The following is a 25,352-nucleotide window of genomic DNA, read 5'->3' on the forward strand; positions in this document are numbered from 1 at the left end:
AAGACAGCCAGCGTATGGAGGATATCACCACACATGTATTTACCACATTCAATGACCTCAAATGTATATTGATGTTATGATTAATGTATCTTCTCTCTTTTATTTGTAGTATGATATTGATTTCTGCGGTGACTATTTCTGCAAAACATGTTGAGCATGCAATGCACAGTTGGTATATGGTGAATTGGTAATGTCAGCTTCTCCAGTGTCACCTCATTTGTGAACATATAGAGTTACATACCTCCTCCTTTTTTAAAGATATGTATGTTTTAACATGTTGTTGTAACATAATAAAAATTCAGCTTTTTATAAATATATAGTGTATCCCAAGCTCTTGTATGATACCATAAAAGTTTATTACAGCCTCAATTCAATTTTCTCCATGTATATTTGTTAGGACGTAGGTACCCCTGTCTCTATATTTATAACTTTTCTGTTGGCACTTTTTCCAAGGATAAAGCAATACTTCCCAAACAGTAAAGTTTATTTCTATTTTCTCCTCTTTTATCTTCTAAGCCACATTTTTGTATGGCCTTTTTTCTCTCTTGTATTTTTGTAATTTTTACCTTTTTAGATATTTCTATGCACTGCCTGCCTAAGGATATTAAATGACAAAATATATTAAGTGGCTTCTGTGTACTAAGCCTAGAATTCCTAATCCTAGTGAGATTATTGCATTGCGTTTCCTGTGCCTGTATGCTCAGTTGTAAATTTGATGTTAATCTGTATAACACTGCATCATATGGCTGCTAATTACATGCGTCAATGTGTGGAAGATACTGCATCTGCAAGACAGGGCGCTTTGTACGTTTGTGTATTGTTACCCAACAAACCAGTAAGCAAGTGGCAAGCTACCCTAAACAGTATGTCTGGTGTGTGTGGGAAGGGGTGGAAAGGTGAAAGTGTGCAAGGCTTCCAACTCACAGGTTAGGTTTGTATATCTCAACAGCGTGTGTATACTACCTAGGATGCTCCACAACCCTTAAACTGGATGTAGACAGATCAAAATTTGGCCGCTTCAGCAGGGACTGGTCAAATTTCGATCAGTGTGTGGCTGTAACCAACGGACAAATTGAAGAACTTTTGTTGAGCAGTGGCTGCAGTCAATTAGTGTATTCTGACAGCAGGTTTTACCTTCCCAAAGTAAGCCCTCTCCTCATTTCTGGACCATCCTGCAAGGATCTAGCTTTGGTTAGCAAATCGCCATACGAACATAGAGTCTAGCATCTCTTGGAGTTGTTAATACATGTTAATCCAACAGATTGCTAAATGAAAAAAAAAAAAAAACTGAGATTCCGAAGAGAAGGAGAATGTCAGTGAAGAGATTGTCAATTAGTCTGGAAACGTTTTTTTTTTTTGCTGATGACCTATGGGGTTTGATTTACTAAAACTGGAGAGTGCAAAATCTGGTACAGCTGTGCATGGTAGCCAATCAGCTTCTAACTTCAGCTTGTTCAATAAGGCTTTGGGTCGCTTTCACACAGGCGGTCCGCACGACAGACTCTGCTTTTGCTTAGCGGGGGATCGATCCAATGATCCCCACTGAGCAGGTGGATAATAGGTCCGTCTCTGCTCACTGTGCTCAGACAGACCTGACAGAGCCCTGCTCTCCTCTATGAGGAGATCGGATGAAAACAGATTGCCTGTCTGTTTTCATCTGATCCACCAGACAGAGGGGAAAATAGGGTCCCCATCCATCTGGATTTCACAGACAGGATCAGATCGGATAGTAGTGGGTGTCAGCGGACATGTCACCACTGACATCCATCGCTCCATAGGAGTGAATGGAGGCTCTGATCTTTGACTGCCTGAAAACTGACAGGCGGACCTGATCGGAAAACTGACAGGCGGACCTGATCGGAAAACTGACAGGCGGACCTGATCGGAAAACTGACAGGCGGACCTGATCGGAAAACTGACAGGCGGACCTGATCGGAAAACTGACAGGCGGACCTGATCGGAAAACTGACAGGCGGACCTGATCGGAAAACTGACAGGCGGACCTGATCGGAAAACTGACAGGCGGACCTGATCGGAAAACTGACAGGCGGACCTGATCGGAAAACTGACAGGCGGACCTGATCGGAAAACTGACAGGCGGACCTGATCGGAAAACTGACAGGTGGACCTGATCGGAAAACTGACAGGTGGACCTGATCGGAAAACTGACAGGTGGACCTGATCGGAAAACTGACAGGTGGACCTGATCGGAAAACTGACAGGCGGACCTGATTGGAAAACTGACAGGCGGACCTGATCGGAAAACTGACAGGCGGACCTGATCAGAAAGCCCTTGTGAAAGGGACCTTTGACAAAAACAAAACTGGAAGCCGATTGGTTACTATGCAGAGCTGCACCAGATTTTGCACTCTCTAATTTTAGAAAATCAAGCCGAAATGATGCCTAGAATGGCAAGGGAATTATCAACACTAAAAATCCAGAAATATTCCAAAGCACTTTTTAAAGATGTTATTTAGCAGACAGGAATTTAGAATTAAAGTGTTACTAAACCCAGGACCCTGCATTCACTATATCTGATCTCCCACAGTACACAGAAATGCAATTATTTTAGTAAATATAAACTGCTAAATATCTTTTCTCATCAGCAGTATATAGCAGTCTTATGACTTCTATCAGTGTCCGACCGAGCACTAGTTAAAGCTTGTAGGAGTTTTTATTCTACTCTGACTGTCCTATGAGGCTGCAGGACCCCTGACCCTCGGTCTGGACAGTGCTGATTGGCCCTGTGCTGATCACATGCATCCTCCCAAGAAAACAAAAACTCTCTTGCAATACACACCAAACAGAGCATGTGCAGATTGCCCCCAAGGTTCTGTACTATCAGCAGATGAATTGGGGACAGTGGAAAAAAAGGAAGATCAGAGAAGTCAGGATCAAACAGCCTTTTTTCACAATGTGCAGGATTAACCACTTAGGTTCCACGGTGAGTATAACAGGCATGCTTTATTGCATATACAGACTGATTTTACTGTTGTGGGTTTAGTAACACTTTAAAGAATAACCGAACAGAATACTCCAGGAAAAAAAAAAAAGCAATGAATATCTTGTTTTTTTCCCAGGAAAGCCTGAACAAAATCATTATATCTGTAAAGACTAGTCCATATTTCTATATCCTGCATACATTTTAAAATCATTTCTACCAATCGTCAACTTTAGGAGTTTAAATAACCCCAGCCTTTGCTGATGCCTTTATCTAGATCACAAACATTACAACACATAACAATAAATCATACAAAATAGTAACAGAAAAAGCAGGTGTAGGACACTAAACCATTCATTTGCCCAGCAAAATGATAAGCAGGGAACATAAATCCTGAATAAACTGGGTGAAGGCACCGTCTAATCAGAATTCAATCTTCATTGAGGCTTCATTTGAAATCTCTCTGACAGCATTGCTACTAGCATGGCCAAAGGCGAGCGACCTCTATAAAAGGTAACAAAACATCAAGTGTTTGACCTGTTACATATAAAGCATATGAAACATACGGAGTATCTTACAAAGACCAAAAAATGTATGAGCATGTATACAGTGGGTATAGAAAAGAATCACCCCCCTTTAACCGCTTCAGCCCCGGAAAATTTGGCTGCTGAATGACCAGGCCATTTTTTGTGATTCAGCACTGCGTCGCTTTAACTGACAACTGCGCAGTCGTGCGGCGCTGCACCCAAACAAAATTGACGTCCTTTTTTTCCCACAAATAGAGCTTTTTGGTGGTATTTGATCATCTATGCGGTTTTTATTTTTTGCACTATAAACAAAAAAAACGACAATTTTGAAAAAAAGAACACATTTTGTACTTTTTGTTATAATAAATATCCCCATTTTTTTTAAAAAAAAGCAAATTTTTTCTCAGTTTAGGCCGATATGTATTCTTCTACATATTTTTGGTAAAAAAATATCGCAACAAGCGTATATTGATTGTTTTGCGCAAAAGTTATCGCGTCTACAAACTATGGGATAGATTTAGAGACTTTTTTTTTTATTATTTATTGTTTTTACTAGTAATGGCGGCGCTCTGCGATTTTTAGCGGGACTGCGACATTGTGGCGGACAAATCTGACCGTAAATTACACTTTTTGGGGACCAGTGACATTATTACATTGATCAGTGCTATAAAAATGCACTGATCAATGTAAAAATGACACTGGCAGGGAAGGGGTTAACACTAGGGGGCAATCAAGGGGTTAACTGTGTTCCCTAGGTGTGTTCTAACTGTAGGGGGGATGGGCTGCCTGGGACATGACAGAGATCACTGTTCCTGATCACTGGGAACAGTAGATCTCTGACATGTCCCCTGTCAGAACAGGGTTTCGCTTGTTTACACTGGCAGATCCCCGTTCTGCCTCTGTACTAGGCGATTGCGGGTTGCCGGCAGACAGAGTTCGACCAACCTGCGGGCACGCTCCCACAGTGTGCATTGGGAGTGAGAGCGCACCAGCGCGCTGCTGTGCGAGCTGCATTACAGGTACGGCGATTCGTGCAGCGCTGCCAACCTGCCGCAGTAAATGTGCGTGAGCTGGTCGGCAAGTGGTTAAAGAGGAACTGCAGTCTGCTCTCATAATTTGTAATAAAAACATCTTTGCCATTCTGAAGCTTCTCTCCAACCACTTTGCATAGTATTTTATATATACTGTGATTCTGTACTTGCCAAATATGCTGGAGAAATCTCCCTCCACTGAGTCTGGCTGCATCCATTTTAACTGTGGGCAGCTGAAGCTGCTGCCTATGTACTTCCTGGATTTACACAGACACAAAGAGGCACACATCCAGCTCTGCAGCCCTGCAGCTCTCATTGGCCCTCTTATGGCTCACCTCCCCTCCTTTCCTGGCAAACTCCCACCAGAGCTAGTAAGAGAGCTGTGCATGATGTCATAAGCCTAGGCTTTTTACCAGACAAGAAACAGGAAGTGAACTGTATAAGGGATTTACTGGCAGAAAAAGCCACACTGTTTCTGAAAAGTGCCTGCTGCCACAGAGAGGGGGGATATCAGGGGAGAGGGGGCAGGAGCTGGAACACACTACATGTTCCATCCTAAATACAGCCTAAATGTAGCCTTTAAACCCAAACTACAATAGAGCTGTTACAGGACTCATGGAGAGCAGACAGTAGTGACTAGTTGCCGGGGTGGATAAAATAGATGATTTATTTTATTTAAATCTTAAATGCTTTTGGAGTAAAAAGCTAAAGATCGTTTTCTATTTAAGATACGTTAATAATTTAGGTTATTCAGTATGAAATGGAGCTTAGTTATGTAGCATGACGCTGTATATTCTGCAAGATTTCCATTTTTTGTAAACTCATTCAATGAATCCAAGCTCTTCCAGCTGAGATAACATGCACTGCATTGATGCATTCACACAATTTCACAGTAACCATGAGATAAAACAAAGTTTAGGAATATTCCTTTATCCCATTGTTTTGCAAAGCTATGTACACTACAAACTGTATGATTGAATCTGTACCAATATCGCGATTTTACTAACCTGACAACTTATTATTTTTTTTAAATAGGAAACCTTCATTTTGTTTGCAAATATTAAAGATTTTACCAGCGAGAATAAGTCCTTACATTTAAAGAGCACCTGTCATTTCAGATCCATCATGGCAGCGCCTGTTAGCGGGCATCCACTCACCTTGTTGTCACTGCCGCATCATCAGCTGTCCCATTAAAGTGGATGGGACTGTCGGCGAGTCAACAGCGGATCAGAAGAGGAGCCGCTGGCGGGACAAAGATTACAGTTGCTCTTTAAGAATTGATTTAAATTGAGTTGGTGTAAATCAAGCCTTTTTACTAGTGATTTAAATCAAAATTTAAATCAAATCCACCCTGCTAGTTGCAGAAAACGATAATAGTTGTCCAGTTGCTAGATTTCAGGTACCTTTGAAGTTTTTATGAATGTTCTGCTGCATGAGTGTTGAAAGGAACTAAGGCGAGGCACTGCCAATGTGTTAGGAAGTGGATCACCTGCTGGTGGCACCCCTGCAAAAGCTATGGACAGGCACACAGATCCATTCGGACTGACTCCTGCTCCACAACATCCAAAATAAAGAGAATGATCAAGAACACATCAGTACAAGTTTCTAAATTGTAAAGAAAATATTTTTTCACCACGCTACCAAGCAAGCTATAAACAGCAACAAAAGTAGAAGAGTTTTTTGCTACGTTATAAAGCTCCTGAAGCATTGTGGGATCTCTAATCATACATTTCCCAGGGGTTACCAGTACAAATGTTACAGAACACCCCAAAAAGTCTCCATTAGCAACAAATTATACTTTTACAGATGTACGCCACTATTTTTATTTTATTTTCTATTTGTTTAGAAACATTACCTTGCCAGCTGCACACCTCCCAAAGGGCTCTGCTGATTGCAAAGCACAACCTGTCCACCTTCTCCCTAAGAAAGACACAAACATGTTTAGTTGTATACCAGTCATAATTAATCTGAAAGGGTCTCTACGGATGGGAGTGTGTAAGGCTCTTCATCTAAAGATTTGTGTGTGCAAGTATTCACTATGCAAAACGGCTTCTACCGAGCAAAAACAAAAAACTCACTCCAATTCATATGAAACAACTTAAAAGCAGTAATAAATTCCAAAACAAAAATATATTGCAGCTTACCAGTTATTAAATGTGATGGCTGTGGTCATTTTCTTTTTTTGGCTTACCCCCCCGTCATTTTCACCTGGTGATCTGGCCCGTAAAGAAAACAGGGAGGGCGCACCGACCTTGCGCATTACCAAACATAAAATATATTTAAATAGTAAAAGCAAGAGTCATACTCACAAACATACATTAAAAAAAATGGCTTAACATTGCTCCAGGAATTCGGAAACGTGTCTTCTGGACCGGGTATTAGGAGGAACCAGATGGTATCGCAAACGGCTTACGCGTTACGAGGGAGTACCCTCTTCATCAGAGCCTCAGTGATAGCAGACTAACTTTCTCTAGTTTCCTTTAAATAGAGCCATTCACATGACTGGGTGGACGCCCACCAGAGCCTTCCACTCCCATCCAGGTGGGCGACCCACCATGCCAATCCATCAAAATATACCATAAGCTAAATCGTGTTATATGCTTTGACCGCTGAGGCTCTGAGGGTACTGCCTTGTAACGCGTAAGCCGTTTGCGATACCATCTGGTTCCTCCTAAAACCCGGGTCCAGAAGACATGGTTCCCAAATCTTGGAGCAACGTTAAGCCTTTTTTTAACATTTGTTTGTGAGTATGACTCTTGCTTTTACTATTTAAATAACTTTTATCTTTGGTAATGCGCAAGGTCGGTGCGCCCTCCCTGTTTTTATATATGTTTCGGCTCTAAGGACACCCATTGTTCTGAGGAGGGCAGCAAGACCTTTGACTTTCCATATTCTATCCAAAGTGTTGGCTACACCAAAAATAAATCAGTGATGTCATGTGTTGTAATGTATTTGTATTGTATTTTCGGACGACAACTGTACTGACTAAACGAAAATCGTACGATCTGGTATCGTACGAGGAAAATTTTCGTGTTTGTCCGGTCGAATAATATCGGCTGAATTGTCGTGATCGGCTCTCGAAAGCTCTGTACTACCCTGTTTCCCCGAAAATAAGACCTAGCGTGATTATCGGTGATGGCTGCAATATAAGCCCTACCCCCCAAATAAGCCCTAGTTAAAGTCCTTGTAGGTCTTATTTTCAGGGTAGGGCTTATTTTCGGGGAAACAGGGTAGGGCTTATTTGGGGGTTAGGGCTTATATTGCAGCCATCACTGACAATCACGCTAGGTCTTATTTTCGGGGAAACAGGGTAACGATCTGATTATCGTACGATCGCATCGAAAGAGGTATTTTTCGTCTGATTTTCGGATCGTGTGTACGGGCCATTGGGTTGTCTCCACTCATCTCGGAAAAAAATGAGACACTTTTGGAAAGCAGCATTGTCAATCTGTGGAGAGGGTAGTGTTAGATGCACTAGCAGATTTATATGGACTTAAACAAATTAAAGCGAAAATTCCAGCTAACACTTTTAAATAGAGATATACTGAAATCGCGGCCGCTGAATATTATTGGGTGAAAATAGGTTTATCTGCATTTTGCCAATAAAGAAAAAGGTGCCAATAATGGTGAATTTCACTGCTATAAGCAAACATTTTACTGTATGAAGTCGATTCAGTTTGTTTTGTGGTGATTAGCTGTGATTGGTCACAGCTGATCACATGGCACAGATGGGCTTTGATTGGCCCAGTATGTACCATGTGATCACTGTGACCAATCACAGCTAGCAACACAATTGCACACAAAGGATGGCTTGAAAGGAAGCCATCCATTGTTTACAACTATCATGTGACCTGCTGTGAATGGTTACAGCGGTCACATGGTACAGGCAGCGGGCAAGTACAGTGATCAGTCATCAGCTGTTTTCAGTGACAGATTGCGCCACAGCACGGCCCCGCAGGTAAGCGCGAGGCATGATCAGTGAGGACGTTATATGACGTTCACACGGATCTATAAGAGTCCTTAACCACTTTCCACCCAGCCTATAGCAAAATGACGGCTGGGTGGGAAGTGGTTAAGGCCATTTTCACATGGACACCCTTCGTTCTATCTCAACAGGGGATCCTGGACTCATCCCCTGCTGTGTCGGATCAGAACAGAAACAGATGTAACATATGTGAAATTTGAGTCCATTCCAATTTTTGCCGTCTTGTGATGGAGGAAAAAAATTAAACCCATGTAATCCCAATTGGTGGTTGAATGTAAGTGGATGTTTGTCCACCTATAACCGCCCACATCCGTTCTGGTTAGTAAAAGCAGACCTGGATGCAAACGTATTGTTTTTGGTCCGAAGAATCTGAACAGTCCCAGATGTGGGTAGATAAAGGCAGATCCATATGAACTCATATCTGACCGCCCTGGCGATCTGCAGCTGGTGTCAGTGCAACGTCAACCACTTTCCAACCGGGCCATTTCTGACACTCCACTCCTACATTGAAAAATGTACCTTTTTTTGCTAGAAAATTAATTAGAACCCCCAAATATATATATATATATATATATATACCCTGTTTCCCCGAAAATAAGACCTAGCGTGATTGCCGGTGATGGCTGCAATATAAGCCCTACCCCCCAAATAAGCCCTAGTAGGTCTTATTTTCAGGGTAGGGCTAAGTTTCGGGGAAACAGGGTAGGGCTTATATTGCAGCCATCACCGACCATCACGCTAGGTCTTATTTTCAGGGAAACAGGGTATATATAAAAAAAAAAAAAAAATAATATAATATAATATATATATTTTTTTTTATTTTTTTTTTTTTTTTTTTAGCAGAGACCCTATAGAATAAAATGGTGAGTGTTGCAATTTTTTACGTTACACGGTATTTGCGTAGCCATTTTTCAAACGCAGTTTGAAAAACACAACACTAAATTTAGCCCAATTTTTTGCATAATGTGAAAGATGATGTTGTTACACCAAGTAATTAGATACCAAAAATGTCACGCTTTAAAATTGTGTCTGCCAGTGGATTGGCGGCAAACTACGGTGCTTTAAACTTTCCGTCGGCGGCGCTTTAAACGCCTTTACAGGTTATCAGTTTAGAGTTGCACAGGAGGTCTGGTGCTAGTATTATTATTCTTGCTCGGACGTTCCCGACAATACCTCACGTGTGGTGCGATCACCGTTTACATATGCGTGCGGGAGTAACGTATGCCTTCACATCTGCGCAAAAGCATGGTGGGACAGGGCGCTTTAAAAAATGTTTTCATTTATTTATTTTATACAATTTTTTTTTTTTTTACATTTTTTTTTTTGTGCTAACTTTATTGCTATCACAAGGGATGAACAACATCCATTGTGACAGCATGGGCCGTGACAGGTCCTCTCCTCTCCTCTGGCCTCCCATGCAGCCGACCAGACACAGATCGGTCTGATCGGCTGCTTTCCTGGCCGCTCGTGGCCAGGTAAACAAAGGGGTGGGACCGGAAGTGACAAACTACTAGTCGCTCCTGGCTTCCGGGGCTATAGAGAGAGAGGAACAACGTCAGTTCCTCTCTGTGTACAGGGCAGCCACTGCCGCATCACTCCCGGCCTCCGTGCTGGGACCAGAGAGCCCGGGAGAGGCAGCGGGAGGGGGGTGGGAACCCCCTTCATCCACCCGCAGAAGTGATCGAGTGGCTTCTGCATGAAATGGAATCGCCGGCTGAAAAGAATGATACTGGGATGATGCCTGTAGGTGCAGGCATCAAACCGGTATAAGCACCGAAACCCAAAGACGTCCATGTACGTACCTTGGGGTGGCAAGTGGTTAATGACACCCCAAACGCAGGTTACAAACATAATGCCTTTGACTGCACCGGATCGCATGGTGGAAATGCGATTCTGCTGCAGTGCGTTTCCAAAAATAGTTCATGTGTTACTTTTGGTGCAGTACATTTAATTTCAGCGCCTTCAAAATGAATGGATTAAAATCACACTGCACAGAACTGCATGTGAATTGCACAGGAACACGCAGCATGATCCTGTACAATTCACACGCCCATTCACAATAGTATGAATGGGCCCTTAGACAGGAATATTACTAGCTGGATGACCAGGTGAAAATAAAGAAAATAAGCCTAAAAAATAAAATGAATGCAGCCGCCACAATTTAAGGATTAGTAAGCTGCAATATAATAAATATTTATTTTTGAGTTAATACTACTTTTGCATTGTGAGATATTAAAAAAAGGTCAAAATAAATCAAAGGAGGGCAAAAAAAGGCATTTCTGACTAATAAAATTAATAGCAGGCAACTTTTATGCCGCGTACACACGGTCGGATTTTTCGTCTACAAAAGTCCGACAGCCTGTCCGACAGACTTCCGGCGGACTTTCGGCGGACTTGCAGCAGACTTTCTAACGAACGGACTTGCCTACACACGACCACACAAAAGTCCGACGGATTCGTACGTGATGACGTACACCGGACTAAAATAAGGAAGTTCATAGCCAGTAGCCAATAGCTGCCCTAGCATGGGTTTTTGTCCGTCGGACTAGCACACAGACGAGCGGATTTCGGGTCCGTCGTAGTTACGACGTAAAGATTTGAAGCATGTTTCAAATCTAAAGTCCGTCGGATTTGAGGCTGAAAAAGTCTGCTGAAAGTCCGGAGAAGCCCACACACGAACGGATTACCAGCCAGCTTTAGTCCGTCGGCGTCCGTTGGACTTTTGTAGACTAAAAGTCCGACCGTGTGTACGCGGCATTAGGGTCTGCTGTTAGGCAGGATGTTTACTTGTACGTATCTAAAACGGAGTAAGATTCATTCATAAGATTCATTCCAAGCGTCTGACAAAACGCACCTGACCAATTCCAGCCAATGCAGTAGCACAAATGAAAATCACATGCGGAACCAAGACCTTAATCTGCTGGCCTATCAATGTACTGTAGCTTATTGTTTATACCTGAGAGTTTCCTAAAAATGGACAGATGGTCATCATCCACAGTAAAAAAAAGAATGACAGGAGAAAACTCAAATTAAAGGCAATTAACTCACTATTGTGGGTGTATGTCACTTTTAAATATGGCATGTTTAGTGTTCTTTCTACCCATATTGAATGTGGAATTATTTGCATAATTAGAATATTAAAATATTACAATTAGGCCAAATATGTTACTTCAGTTGTCTTTCTTTACAACATATGTTGGATTAGAATAATGTGAAGCACATGCTGTGCTATTTTTATAGGATCCATCCTTATTAAAAACATGTTTACAAGCAAAGAATTTTTTGGCTTCAGCATCAAAATGTAAAGAACAATTATCACAACGCCGAGTGGAGAGCAGCAACTTTTCTGACTACCTCAACTTAAAGTGGAACTTTACCCATTTAACAACTTGCTATATAATAATGGGCTCCATTCACAGAAACAGATTGCATGCGGTATTTAAGTAGTGGTCCAGGCATGCGATAGTTAAGGTACTGGCAGTAAACATGGTTGTCCTTAAAGTGTAAGTAAACCCTCCTATTGTTTCCAGCGCAGGAAGCGGCCATCTTTGCCTCGGTTTAATTTACAACCGCCATGATGCTGCACATGTGATCAGTTATGACACCAGCCATTGGTTTGACAGTTTGGTTGAGAGCACAACCAATGGGAGTGTTATATTTCTGGCACATCAGCGGTCAGCGAGGTACCCCGACAGCTGAATATAAAAAAAAAAAATTGTGGAAAAAATTGTGGGGTAAAAAAAAAAACAACAAGCCCCCCCCCCCCAATACCGTCAAGTCTGGTATGAATTTAAGAGGAACCCCATGCCAAAGTTAAAAAAAAAAAAAAAAAAACGGCATAGGGCCCCTCAAGATCCATACCAGAACCTTTCTCCGAGCATGTAGCCCGACAGCTCAGGAAAGTGGGGCGAGCGACCTCAACATGGGGGGGTGCTTTGGGGGGCTTCCCATGTTAATGAGGACATGGGCCTCATCCCCACAACCCTGGCCAGTGGTTGTGGGGGGTCTGCGGGTGGGGGGCTTCCCATGTTAATGAGGACATGGGCCTCATCCCCACAACCCTGGCCAGTGGTTGTGGGGGGTCTGCGGGTGGGGGGCTTATCAGAATCTAGAGGCACCCTTTAACAAGGGGTGCCCAGATCCCAGGCCATACATAGTAACTATACTCATTCACCAAAAAAGTGCTCAAACAGTAAATAAAAAGGCAGACATAGTTTTTGACAAATTATTTATTTATTTTTAAAAATGTCCCCCCGATGTAGATCCATTGTCAATCACAATGACTGCCATCTGACAGTTCTGTCGCCTCCCGGTACTAAATAAACTGAGGTGTGGGGCCATCCTATGACAGCATGGACATGCTGGATCGATGTCACAAGGGGGCGGGGTCACTGGGTGGCCGGCCTTTAGTTTATTTAGCGGCGGGATGCATTCCCTTGCCCCCCCCCCTTCATAACCTTTTCATTTTCTGCTATAAAACATATCCAAAAATTTAAAAAAAAAAAAACAAATGTCTTCATAAATTTTGCCCAATGTATTCTGCTACATGCTTTTGATAGAAAAATTCCCAATACGCGTAAATTGATTGGTTTGCATGAAAGTTATAGCACCTACAAACTACGATAGAGAGATAGAGATATGGATATATATATATATATATATTTTATATATAGATGGATATATACTGTATTTTTATTTTTTTTATACTACCAATGGCGGCGATCAACAACTTATAATGAGACTGCGATACTGCAGCGGCAATCTGACACACACTGATGCTGGGGGGGAACTGACTAAATGCCACTGACATTACCAGTGACAATATTACAGTGATTAGTGCTAATGCTATACACTGTCACTGTACTAATGACACTGGCTGGGAAGTGGTTAACATTTAGGGTGATCAAAGGGTTAAATATGTGCCTAACTATGTGTAATGTGTGCTGCTTTTACTAATTGATCTCCAAGTTTTTCATTCCTGCTTTGCAGGGATGAGAAACACAGAGATGTTCCCTGTATACAGAGCTCTATGTTGATTGTCAACACAGAGTTCTGGGCTGCAAATGTACACAGCCGATCAGAAGGTCTCAACTGTAAATCATTGGCCGAGACTTGCTGTTAGGCTCCAGCTGTGTACAATCACAGAGGATGCTGGCAGGGGGCATGTGCGTGTCCTAAACCCAGCAGCGATGTACGGTAGTACCTCTCGTCTGTAGTACATTGCGGGCGGCCGCTAAGTGGTTATCCACCCCCCTACACTATAAACAAACCAGTTTAGGCTATGAATACACTTTAAAATGACACCAGCCCGCCCTGTAATAGGAAGTCTGATCACAATAAAAAGGAATTTGGTGATTTGGAAGAGGCTGAGAGCAATAGAGGGTACTTTTTGGATTCAAAGCGGTTGTATGCCCCGCTTGGGGATTTTTACCTACAGGTAAGCCTATAATAAGGCTTACCTGTAGGTAAAATGAATATCTCCTAACCTGCACGGTTTAAGGAGATCTTCACCCTGCATGCAGCCACTGACATCAGCGGCGCATGTGCTCTTAAGGTCCACCGTATCGTGGCGGAACTTCAGAGCTTCTTGCCGAAACATAGGGCGTTATCACGGCTCTGGCCACGCATAGTGCCGGAGCCCATGAACGCGGGAGAAACGCCGCGGGATAGTGTCAGCCCCCTCAGCGGCGACCAGGCACCCCTGCAGGGACTTCGTTCTAAGATAAGTATTTCAGAATGTGAAGAGATGCATGCTAGCACATTTTGCCATTGTCTTCCAGTTTTTTTTTTCTTTTTTAGCAGGTTACTACTGCTTTAAAGCAGTATTAAACCCAAAAGCATATCAATTCTGATGTAATGGCTGCATTTGTTTTCTTTTTTAGGCTTTTCTTCTTTTATTATCACCGGTCATCCCGCCAAGAAGTCTGTTTTTTTTCAACAAACCATGCTGTTCTGCAGATGTATCAGTTAGAGAGTTGAGGCAAACCACTTACCACCGACAGGGTGCTTACAATATTCAGCTTTTAGGCTACTTTTACACTGAGGCAGTTTTCAGGCGTTTTAGTGCTAAAAATATCGCCTGTAAAGCACCTGAAAACTGCCTCCCATGTCACCCCAGTGTGAAAGCCCGAGAGCTTTCACATTGGGGCGGTGCGCTTGCGGGAGGTGAAAAAAAGTCCTGCAAGCAGCATCTGTGAAGTGGTTTTAGAGCGCCGTATACAGCGCTCCCAAACCTCCCCTGCCCATTGGAAGGAATGGGCAGCGCTTCTGAAGCACCTAAAAAACGCAGTTCGGAAACGCCACAACACGGGCGGTTTTAACCCTTTCTTCGGCCACTAGCGGCCCGAAAAGCACCGCTAAGTCTAGCAGCACTTTACCGCTGACGCTCGGTTGGCCCCAGTAAGAAAGGGGTTTTATTAATTCATGGAAAACCTTTATCCCAAAAAGGGACATAACTGTGTATTTAAATCTTGTAGTGCATCTAACACCCCCCCTTCCCTTTCCCCCAGATTAAAAATGCTGCTATCCAAATGTGTCCCCGTTTCTCCTTCATCCAGTGTGGGGGCTCTAATACGAGGAGGTGTGTACTGGTCAGATCACCAGGTGAAAACTGAGGGGGAAAAGGCCTACAAAAAAAATGCAGCCACAACTTTTAATGATTAGGAAACTGCAATGTATTACATTTTTGGTTTTGGGTATAATGCCGCTTTAAGGATACATATTTGAATAAAATTAACTTATTTAAACCAGAGTTTAGTGTCAATAAAGGCCCATACACATGATCGGACTTTTTGACAACAAACATGTAAATTAGCTGTTTTAAGGCAAGATCCGACCGTGTGTACGCTCCATCGGACAAACTTTTCGGTTTTCATCGGACAAATGTTGGCTGTGCAAACAGACAAACTTGGCGGCAACAAAAGTCCGACGTCGGCAAATCCGATCGTGTGCACACAAAACCATCGGACTTTAGTACAAACACGTATGCTCAGAACCAATGCAAAAGATCAGACAACAATACAGAGGTTGACCAAAGGGTGGCGCCAGAGAATTGAACGTCCTCTTTTAAAGTGTCGTCAGTACGTTAAAACGTCACTACGTTCGTGTTGTTTGCCTAAAAAGTCCTGCCGTGTGCATGCTTAACAAGTTCACTCCCTTTGTACAGAAATCCACAGGAAAGTTTGTATAAAGTCTGATTGTGTGTATGAGGCTTTAGAGCTGCATGAATACCGTATTTATCGGCGTATAACACACACTTTTTCCCCCTGAAAATAGGGAGCAAATCACGGGTGCGTGTTATACGCCAATAGTGTACCTCGGAGGGGAAGGAGGGGGACAAGCGCCACCAGAATTCACTGAGCCATCATCTCCTGTATAATCAGCTCTCACTCAGCTCTGACGTCACACACACAGTCTCACCTCCGCCACCGGCATTGGACCAGTGTTCTGTCAATCACAAGAGCTGGTCCAATGCCGGAGGCGGGACTGTGTAGGTGACTGCCGACTGAGAGCCGAGTAAACAGAAGATGACGACTTGTGACTTCCTGCATGAGAGATGGTGAGGCTGCAGATGGGCATCAGGCTGCATTGATGGGAGATGGGTGCAGATGGGCACAGATCAGGCTGCATTGAGGCTGCAGATGAGCACAGATCAGGCTGCATTGATGCTGCGGATGGGCACAGATCAGGCTGCATTGAGGCTGCAGATGAGCACAGATCAGGCTGCATTGACGCTGCGGATGGGCACAGATCAGGCTGCATTGATGGGCACTGACCATTATATTTTTCTTCAAAGTGGTTTATTTTGAAAAAAATGTTTTTTTTCCTGAAACTTCCCTTTTAAATTGAAGGTGCATGTTATATGCCGATAAATACGGTAATTGATAAAAAAATAAAATCGCGATCTCAATTCAAAACCCCTTACAATCTTAATTTGACATTTCCATGATTCATATAACAAGTGCATTATACAGTATATATTTTTTTAGGAGAGACTAAAAAACAGTAAAGTTAGCCCAATTTTTTTGTATAATGTGAAAGGTGAGGTTACACCGAGAATTGTGAGAGAATCGTGATCTTTATTCTAAGCAAAAAAAAAAAAATCGTGATTCTCATTTTATCCAGAATCGTGCAGCTCTAGTGTCACTTTAAAAAAAATTCTGTGGATTCCCTGACTGACTATGTACAACATAATCCCGTCTTTTTTTTTTTTTTCTTTTCAATCTGACTTTATCAGACAAGGCAATGAGCTGGACTACTTTGTAAATAGTGATCATTACCTGTCATGCCCGGTTATGCATTTTCAGGATGTAAAGTGCCCATTATAGTCAAATGGAATTGTTCAGTTACTTTCTATTAGCCATAGCATTTTCTATAGACATTGATAGCAAACAATGGAATATTCATATAGATCCAACTATTCTGTTCTCAAGTGTAAATAACTATAGTCCTTTTTATTTACACAGCAAGGCTAGCAGAACAAAATGAACACTTTGGGTACAATGGATATTCCAACAGCCTGTACATATATAATGACACAGGACAAGGTCATGCACACTATGATCATCTCATTGTTCTAGCTTACAAAATCACATTTTTAAAGTGTACAGAAAAGTCAAGTTACATTTTAATTATCTTTCTGTTTCAGTTTCACCTTTGAAGTAGATTTACACTCATACTGTTTGTGAAGTAATTCCCGCACAAATAGCTGTTGCTTTCAATCATTTTAAAACTACAAGATTCTGTAATTTAGATAATGTGATGATTTAGGTGGCATTTTTACTTTGCAGCACGTTTCTTTTTTGAAAAGTTTTTTTTTTACAGTGATCATGAATGGTACTGTAATGTAGTCAAAAAGCCTGTTTAAGTAAAATCAGTATTTTTCGCTAGAAAAGAGACCCTAGAGAATAAAATGGTGATCATTGCAATTTATGTCACACGGTTTTATTTACCCCAATTATTTTTTGTATAATATGAAAGATGATGTTACGCCGAGTTTTAAAGGGGTTGTAAACCTAAGTGTTTTTTCACCTTAATGCATCCTATGCATTAAGGTGAAAAAACACCTGCCAGTGATCGGCCCCCCAGCCCCCCCCCCCCCCTGTTTTACTTAACTGAGCCCTCACACTTGACCCACGGGGACGCGCTGTCTTACTGCCCGGGGTTCTTGGCTCTTGATTGGATAGATTGAAAGCAGCGCAGCCACTGGCTCCCGCTGCTGTCAATCAAATCCAATCCGAGCGCCGGGCCGAGTCCTGCATTTGGCCTCGGGAAAGTGTTCTCAAGGTAACCCCCTCAGGGGAAGCGCTTCTCCGAGGGGGTTATCAGATGTGGGGAGGAGCCGCGAGAGCCGCCGGGGGACCCCAGATGGGCAGGTTCGGGGCCACTCTGTGCAAAACGAGCTGCACAGTGGAGGTAAGTATGATATATATATTTTTTTTAATTATTACCTTTACAATCACTTTAATAGATACCTAACATGTCATGCTTTCAAATTGTGTGCGCTTGTGGAATGGTACTAAACTACGGTACTTAAAGTGGGAGTAAACTCCCATTTCTGACATCTCTCACACAGCTGGAGTCCACAAACCCGGAAGGAAGACCGGGTGAAGATGAAAGCTTTCTCACCCGTGATAGCATGGTGCTGGAGGGCTTTTTTTTATAGGTACGGTTTCACATAATCTGCTAGTATGCGATGCAGATTATGGCTTTACCTAGGTACGTTTCACAAAATGTGCTTATGGCTTTACCTTGCAAAAAAAAACCCACAGATACACATCGCGGTTTATTACTGTTTTAAAATAGACTTAACATAAAAAAAAAAAAAACACTTACCATAGGCAACGCTTTAAAAATGTCTGCAGGTTACCAGTTTAGGGTTAAAGAGGGGGTCTAGTGCTAGAATTATTGCTCTCACTCAGACATTCATGGCGATACCTCACATGTGTGATGACAACACTGTTTACATATGTGGGCGTGACCTACGCATGCGTTCCCTACTGTGCATGAGCATGTGGGGACAGGGGCGCTTTAAATTATTTTTTTATTTTATAAAAAAATTTACATTTTTACACTTAAAAAAAAAAAAAATTGTATCACTTCTATTGCAAGGTATATAAACATCCCTTGCGATAACATAACAGCATGACAGGTCCTATTTATGGAGAAATCTGGAGTCTAAAAGACCCCAAATCTCTGCTCTACCCTTAAAAGCAGAAGACTGGAAAAAAAAAAAAAAAAAAAAAAGTATCTTTTGCTTTAAAAAAAAAAAAAAAAAAAAAGAGGAAGTATCATTTGCTTTAAGAAAAAAAAAAAAAAAAAAAAGAAAAAGTATCTTTTGCTTTAAGAAAAAAAAAAGGCATGTTTACATGGCCCGAGAACCAGAAGTGACGTTATGACGTCGCCCCAGTCCTCCAAGGGCACAGAGATGAGCGGAGGCCATCTTGCCATCTCTTATCTCTGTGGCAAAAACACTGCCGGCGCCAGATGGTTCCTGGGCTCAGCAATTGGTAATGTAAGCTCCCGCCGCTTCTAAAAGTGATCCCACAGATAACAAAGGAATAAGAAGGAAAAAGAAAATACCGGGGTAGGGTTATGGCATCTAGCTGCAGCCATAACCCCAGTATTTAACATCAAAGTAATGATGTATTTTCCCAGTTAGGCGGTTGGCAAGTGGTTAAGTGTATCTAAAGAACAAAAATGGAACTTGCAGCCTACTGGTAGTGGTGGCTGCATTCGTTTTCTTTTTTTACATATTGTTTTTCTTTTATTTTCTTTCAGTAAATGGCATACTGACAGTAATCTATGGTGGAGCAGCGTTGTCACCCTAAGACAGGAAATGTGTTAGTACTACAGAACACCTTCCCTCTCCTAATCTTCATAACCAGGTAGGAGGTGACCTGCAGTCTACAAGGGTGAACTAGTTAGGGCTAAGAAACATGTCTAAAGTGGAAAAAAAACCCTAACTACAGTATATCTATTCTAAAAATGTTTCGTCTGCCCATTTCCTAGCTATGATCTTGCGTGGCGAGTGTGCATACAAGCCATGGCGGTTGAGTGTATTACTTATTGTTTTCTTTGAAACAATTGTACCTGCTAATTCCATGTCTTTCTGAAGCTCTCCACAAGTGGTCCTTGGTTCTTGGACAACTATTCTGATAACTCTTTTCACTCTGTCAGAAATTATGTGAAGAGCACCTGGTCGTAGCTGGTTTATGCTGAAATGAATGATATTCTTTCCACTTCCAGATTATGGCCCCAACAGTGCTCACTGGAATATTCAGAAGTTTAAAAATCCTTCTGTAACCAATGCCATCAGTATGTTTTACAACAATAAGGTCTTGAGAGAGCTCTTTGCTTTTACCCATCATGAGAGGTTTCTTGTGTGACACCTTGCTAACGAGACATCTTTTTATAGGCCATCAGTTGAGACTGAGCCAGCTGATATTAATTTGCACTGACAAAGGGAAGGATTGCTTTCTAATTACTGATAGATTTTAGCTGGTGTCTTGGCTTCCCTTGCCTTTTTGCACCTCCCTTTCTTCATGTGTTCAATACTTTTTCCCTGTGTCATTCCATTTTATTACACATAACATAATTTCTGAACTTATTTGTTTTGGTTTCTTTGTATGTTTGGATTGCATGGGTTCTTCTCGACATGTGGTGAACATTTCATGTCAATAGCACCTTTAGAAATATTATTACCTAGAAAAATGGTGACATGTTCAATACTTATTTTACCCGCAGCGTATATTACTATTACAACATATTAAAATGTATTTAAAGCAAAAATATATTCACCCTCTCTATTTTTCCTGGAGATTATTGCCACGAGGACTGCAAGTGATCAAGTGATGGAAAATAGCATTATTACATTGTCATCAGAACATAAATAAAGGAGGAATCTTCCAGTGAGCACACTTAAATGAGAAGTACAGACAAAGCTTGTTTGGCTGTACTTCTCCTGTGGATCACAGGAGTGCAATTCGCACTCCTGTGACCCGTTTTAAGCAGAGAGCAGGGGGAAGTCTCAGACGTCAGAGAGTCCATCACAACCACGGAGACGGGATCCGCCAGATCCCTGGAGCGAGCCACTGACAGTCTTGGATGGACGCCCCCGGCCTCTCCACAGCCCAGCACTCCAATGAGCGAGGAGGAGGCATAGCAGAGAGTGGTGACTGACAGTCAGCTCACGGAACTATGAGAACTGAGCGATCAGTGGTGTTCGATCACTCAGTTTTCAGTCGCCGGAGGACAGATGCTGCATCAGACCGATGGTGCATCCATCTAGGCGAGTATGATTCTTAAAAAAAAACATCATCTCTTTTAAAAGAGAAGTGCAGGATTACAAAAAACAAACAATCATACTCAGCTGGGTGGATGCAGCATTGTTCTGAAGTTGCATCTGTCCTCTAAGACAAAGAACTGACCGATCAAACACCACTGATCACTCAGTTCTTCGTCTTCAGTGAGCAGAGCTCCGGTAACTGACAGTCGGCTCTCTGCTCTGCCCCCTCTAGCGACTACTGGAGTGCTAGGCTGTGGAAGGGGAGGGAGCGGCTGGCTCAGGCTCTCAGCAGTGCGCTGAGAGGTTCGAGCCAGCTGCCGGTCAGGCATCTGGGTTGATTCTGACATTAAAGTCAGGATTGCTCCAGAGTCTGGACTGGCTAAGTGACATCAGCCCATAGCAGACTTTTAGTCAAACTTCAGGTTTAACTGCAACCATCCTTTACTTCCACAATGCCCAGTTCAGCCACTGGGTTAAAATTTATAGAAATACCCAGGTATGGGAGGGCATCTTACTCAAGTAACTCCCACATTAGAGTGTAACACGTAACATCGCGGACACTTGATCGCTCAGGCCCACAGTGCTGCCACATTGACATGGGTTAGGTAGTCCTCATAGTTAATCTGGTTTAAAAAAGACAAGTACATCCAGTTCAACCAACTGAGAAAAAAAGAAAAAAAGAAAGCCAACACACCCAAATAGAAAACCTCCATATACACTATCCAATACCCACCGTTGATCCTGAGGAAGGCAAAACAAAACCCCAATAAAGTATGATCCAATTTGCTTCAGCAGGGGAAAAAACTTGTTCCTGATCCCCGAAGAAGCAATCGGATATTCCCTGGATCAACTTTGCCTATAAATGTTAGTATCCAGTTATATTATGTATATTTAGGAAAGAATCTACTGAGCTGGCCAGAACCACCTCTTGAGTCTATTCCACATTTTTGCAGCTCTTATGCCCTGTACACACGGTCGGATTTTCCGACGGAAAATGTGTGATAGGACCTTGTTGTCGGAAATTCCGACCGTGTGTAGGCTCCATCACACATTTTCCACCGGAAAGTTTGAGAGCTTGCTATAAAATTTTCCGACAACAAAATCCGTTGTCGGAAATTCCAATCGTGTGTACACAAATCCGATGCACAAAGTGCCACGCATGCTCAGAATAAATTAAGAGACGAAAGCTATTGGCTACTGCCCCGTTTATAGTCCTGACGTACGTGTTTAAGTCACCGCGTTCAGAACGATCTGATTTTCCGACAACTTTGTGTGACCGTGTGTATGCAAGACAAGTTTGAGCCAACATCCTTCTGAAAAAATCCATGGATTTTGTTGTCGGAATGTCCGACCGTGTGTACAGGGCATTACTGTGAAGAAGCCTTTCTGTATTTGGAGGTTAAACCTCTTTTCCTCCAGACATAAGGCATTCTTTCTAATGGCACACCAATCGCAGCGTGGTTTGGCCGCAATTGTAGTGCAGTAAACTGTGCTGCAATGGCGGCAAATTGCAACGCGCGAAGCTCATGTTCTTTTTGCGCGACAAGCGGCGCGCGTTGTGATTGCAGCACGATTTACCGCGCGTCAGTCACTGCGCGATTGTGGTGCGATTTAGAAGTAATTGCATCGCAAACGCGTCCCGCGTTTTGCAGAGAGTTTTAAATGACATGCATAATCGCGGCGACTCTGCCCACAATCAGACATGAATGGAGCCCAAAGAGTGCCCCCTTGTCCTCTGTGATGACCTTAAAGTGAATAACTCATCACCAAGTTCACTACGTGGCCCATTTATGTATTTATACATGTTGATCATATCCCCCTTAAAGCGGAGCTCCATCTGGAAAAAATAATTAAAAGTCAGCAGCTACAAATACCGTAGCTGCTGACTTTAAATATAAGTAACTTACCTGGCCAGGGATCCCACAATGTCTGCACCCCAAGCTGATTTGTCCATCAGCTTCGGTAAGGGAAACCGGCTGTGAAGCCTGCGCATGTACGAGTCACGCTGCGCTTTCTGAATGGTCCCGCTGTCTTCTGGGACTTACACAGGTCCCAGAAGGCAGTGGGGGGAGGGAGGAGGGGCTGGATATGTCATAGATCGCCGTGCGACGATCTTACCTGGAAGTGGGAACCTCTCAAAAGCCGGGAGTTTACCATAAAGATTTCTGGTGACCAGATGGTCCCCAGTCATATCTATGACCTTCGGAGGCCTGGCCGCGACGTTATAACGTCAAGTCAGGGCCGGCGGAAGTAAACACAGCCGAGGACGTGGCTGGAAAGGCCGAGAGAGTTTATTTTTTTTATCTCAGCTTTTCCAGCCTGGAGGTGAGATGTGGGGTCTTACTGACTCCACAGCTCTCCATAAAGAGGACCTGTTGCGCACTATCCCTATTACAAGGGATGTTTACATTCCTTGTAAAAGGAATAAAAGTGATCAAAATTTTTTTTTTTGAAGAGAAAGTGTAAAAATAAAAAAAAAGTAAAATAAAGAATGAAAAAATTTTCCCATCCCCACATTTTCGCGCACAGAAGCGAACGCATAAGTAAGTCGTGCCCACAAATGTAAACAACATTCAAATCACACATGTGAGATATCGCCGTGTGCGTTAGAGCAAAAGCAACAATTCTAGCCCAAGACCTCCTCTGTAACTCTAAACATGTAACCTGTACAAAAATTCAAAATGTCGCCTATGGAGATTTTTAAGTATGGAAGTTTGGCGGCATTCCACGAGTGTGCGCAATTTTAAAGCGTGACATGTTGTTGTTAGGTATCTATTTACTCAGCGTAACATCATCTTTCACATTATACAAAAGAATCGGGCTAATTTTACTGTTGTTTTTTTTTTTTTTTTATTCATGAAACTGTTTTTTTTTTGTTTTTTTTTTAAACGCAATTGAAAAATCTCTGCGCAAATACTGTGCGACATAAAAAGTTGCAACGACCGCCATTTTATTCTCTAGGGTCTCTAATAAAAAAAAACATATTAAATGTTTGGGGGTTCTGAGTAATTTTCTAGAAAAAGAAATGATGATTTTTACAGGTAGGAGCAAAGTGCCAAAATTGGTCCGGATGGAAAGTGGTTTACAATTATTTTACATCATTTGGATTGCTTTCACACAGTGGCGTCGTTAGGGAGTGGCTTTTGGGGCTATGGCCCCGAATCTGGGGCCCATAGGCCCAAGTCTCTGCAGGGGTCCCCAAGGAGAGGGGAGGCTCTCTGCGGACCCTGATGTAAGTGGGGGGCTCTCTGGGGACCCTGATTTAAGGGGGAGGCTCTCTGGGGACCCTGATTTAAGGGGGAGGCTCTCTGGGGACCCTGATTTAAGGGGGAGGCTCTCTGGGGACCCTGATTTAAGGGGGAGGCTCTCTGGGGACCCTGATTTAAGGGGGAGGCTCTCTGGGGACCCCGATTTAAGGGGGAGGCTCTCTGGGGACCCCGATTTTAGGGGGAGGTTCTCTGGGGACCCCGATTTTAGGGGGAGGTTCTCTGGGGACCCCAATTTTAGGGGGAGGTTCTCTGGGGACCCCAATTTTAGGGGGAGGTTCTCTGGGGACCCCAATTTTAGGGGGAGGTTCTCTGGGGACCCCGATTTTAGGGGGAGGTTCTCTGCGGACCCCGATTTAAGGGGGGAGGCTCTCTGGGGACCCTAATGTAAGGGGGGCTCTCTGGGGATATATACACACACATATATTATATACATGTGTATGCCCGCCCAAGCGTATGACTTTCTTTACTATACTGCTTTGGGCTCTAGCCCCAAATCTTTTGTAGACCTAGCAACGCCCCTGCTTTCACATATATATCTCAAAGGAACATTTTACCTTTAAGAAAAACACTCAAGGCAAAGTCCTGCAGCAGATTTTGCCCACCTTATGCCTTTCCCAGAAGGTAGCACAGTGCAGACTTTGGCAGGAAACAGGTTAATTTTCAATAAGCTAGCACAGGAAAAAAAAACAAAATCACTAAAAACTAGTTAGTGGCAAGGCAACATCTAAAAGCAATAAACTCAAAATTAAGGGATAAATAATTTAAAGCACATCATGAAAAAGTATTAATAATTCATCAGATAAATAATTTACTAAATAATCAAATAAATAATGAAATACATAAATAAACCAGCAAATAAATAATTCTGCAATATAAAGGAAATTGTGAAGTAGTAAGCAAACGTTGACAGATGCATTCATTTTTAACTCCGTTCATCCCAGGGTTCACTTACTAAAAAAATATTGCGTTACCAAGCATTGTACAAATGTATATCCTTGCAGAATGCCGAGTGCTGGGAGAAAAAGGACTGCACAAGCAGGCAAGCTTTTATGACAGTTGTAGGAAATAATAAATTAAGATACAGTCGAAGACTATCACAGTGGTGGAAGTTGCACCTTAAATATAAATTGGATGCAGTAAACACATCATTAGCAGTTTGCAGTGTTACGCGGTGCCTTGTTCCCGTTTCAACACTTAAAAGTTATTGCCACAGGTGGAGAAAAAAAAACTCCATCGCATTATTGGCTCGGTATTTAAGTCTTTTTATATGAAATAGTTCTAGTTGAAAGTCTGCTTTCAACTCTTCACTATGC

General features: G+C 42.6%; 1 protein-coding gene across 4 annotated transcripts in view; it reads right to left on the minus strand.

Annotated features, from left to right (window-relative positions):
* The window catches only part of TBC1D5 (TBC1 domain family member 5), an 842,416-nt gene that overhangs the window by 778,484 nt on the left and 38,580 nt on the right, over nucleotides 1–25,352 (minus strand). For 3 of the 4 annotated variants that reach the window (XM_073630202.1, XM_073630199.1, XM_073630201.1), the window contains exon 2: nucleotides 6,355–6,419. The exons of the other annotated variant lie outside the window; for it this stretch is intronic. The gene's annotated coding sequence lies outside the window, so the exon portion shown is untranslated. The remainder of the gene's footprint in view (nucleotides 1–6,354; nucleotides 6,420–25,352) is intronic. 4 annotated transcript variants of the gene reach the window in all.

Source organism: Aquarana catesbeiana, linkage group LG05 (assembly GCF_042186555.1).
Source record: "Aquarana catesbeiana isolate 2022-GZ linkage group LG05, ASM4218655v1, whole genome shotgun sequence".
In the NCBI taxonomy this organism is placed as follows: Eukaryota; Metazoa; Chordata; class Amphibia; order Anura; family Ranidae; genus Aquarana; species Aquarana catesbeiana.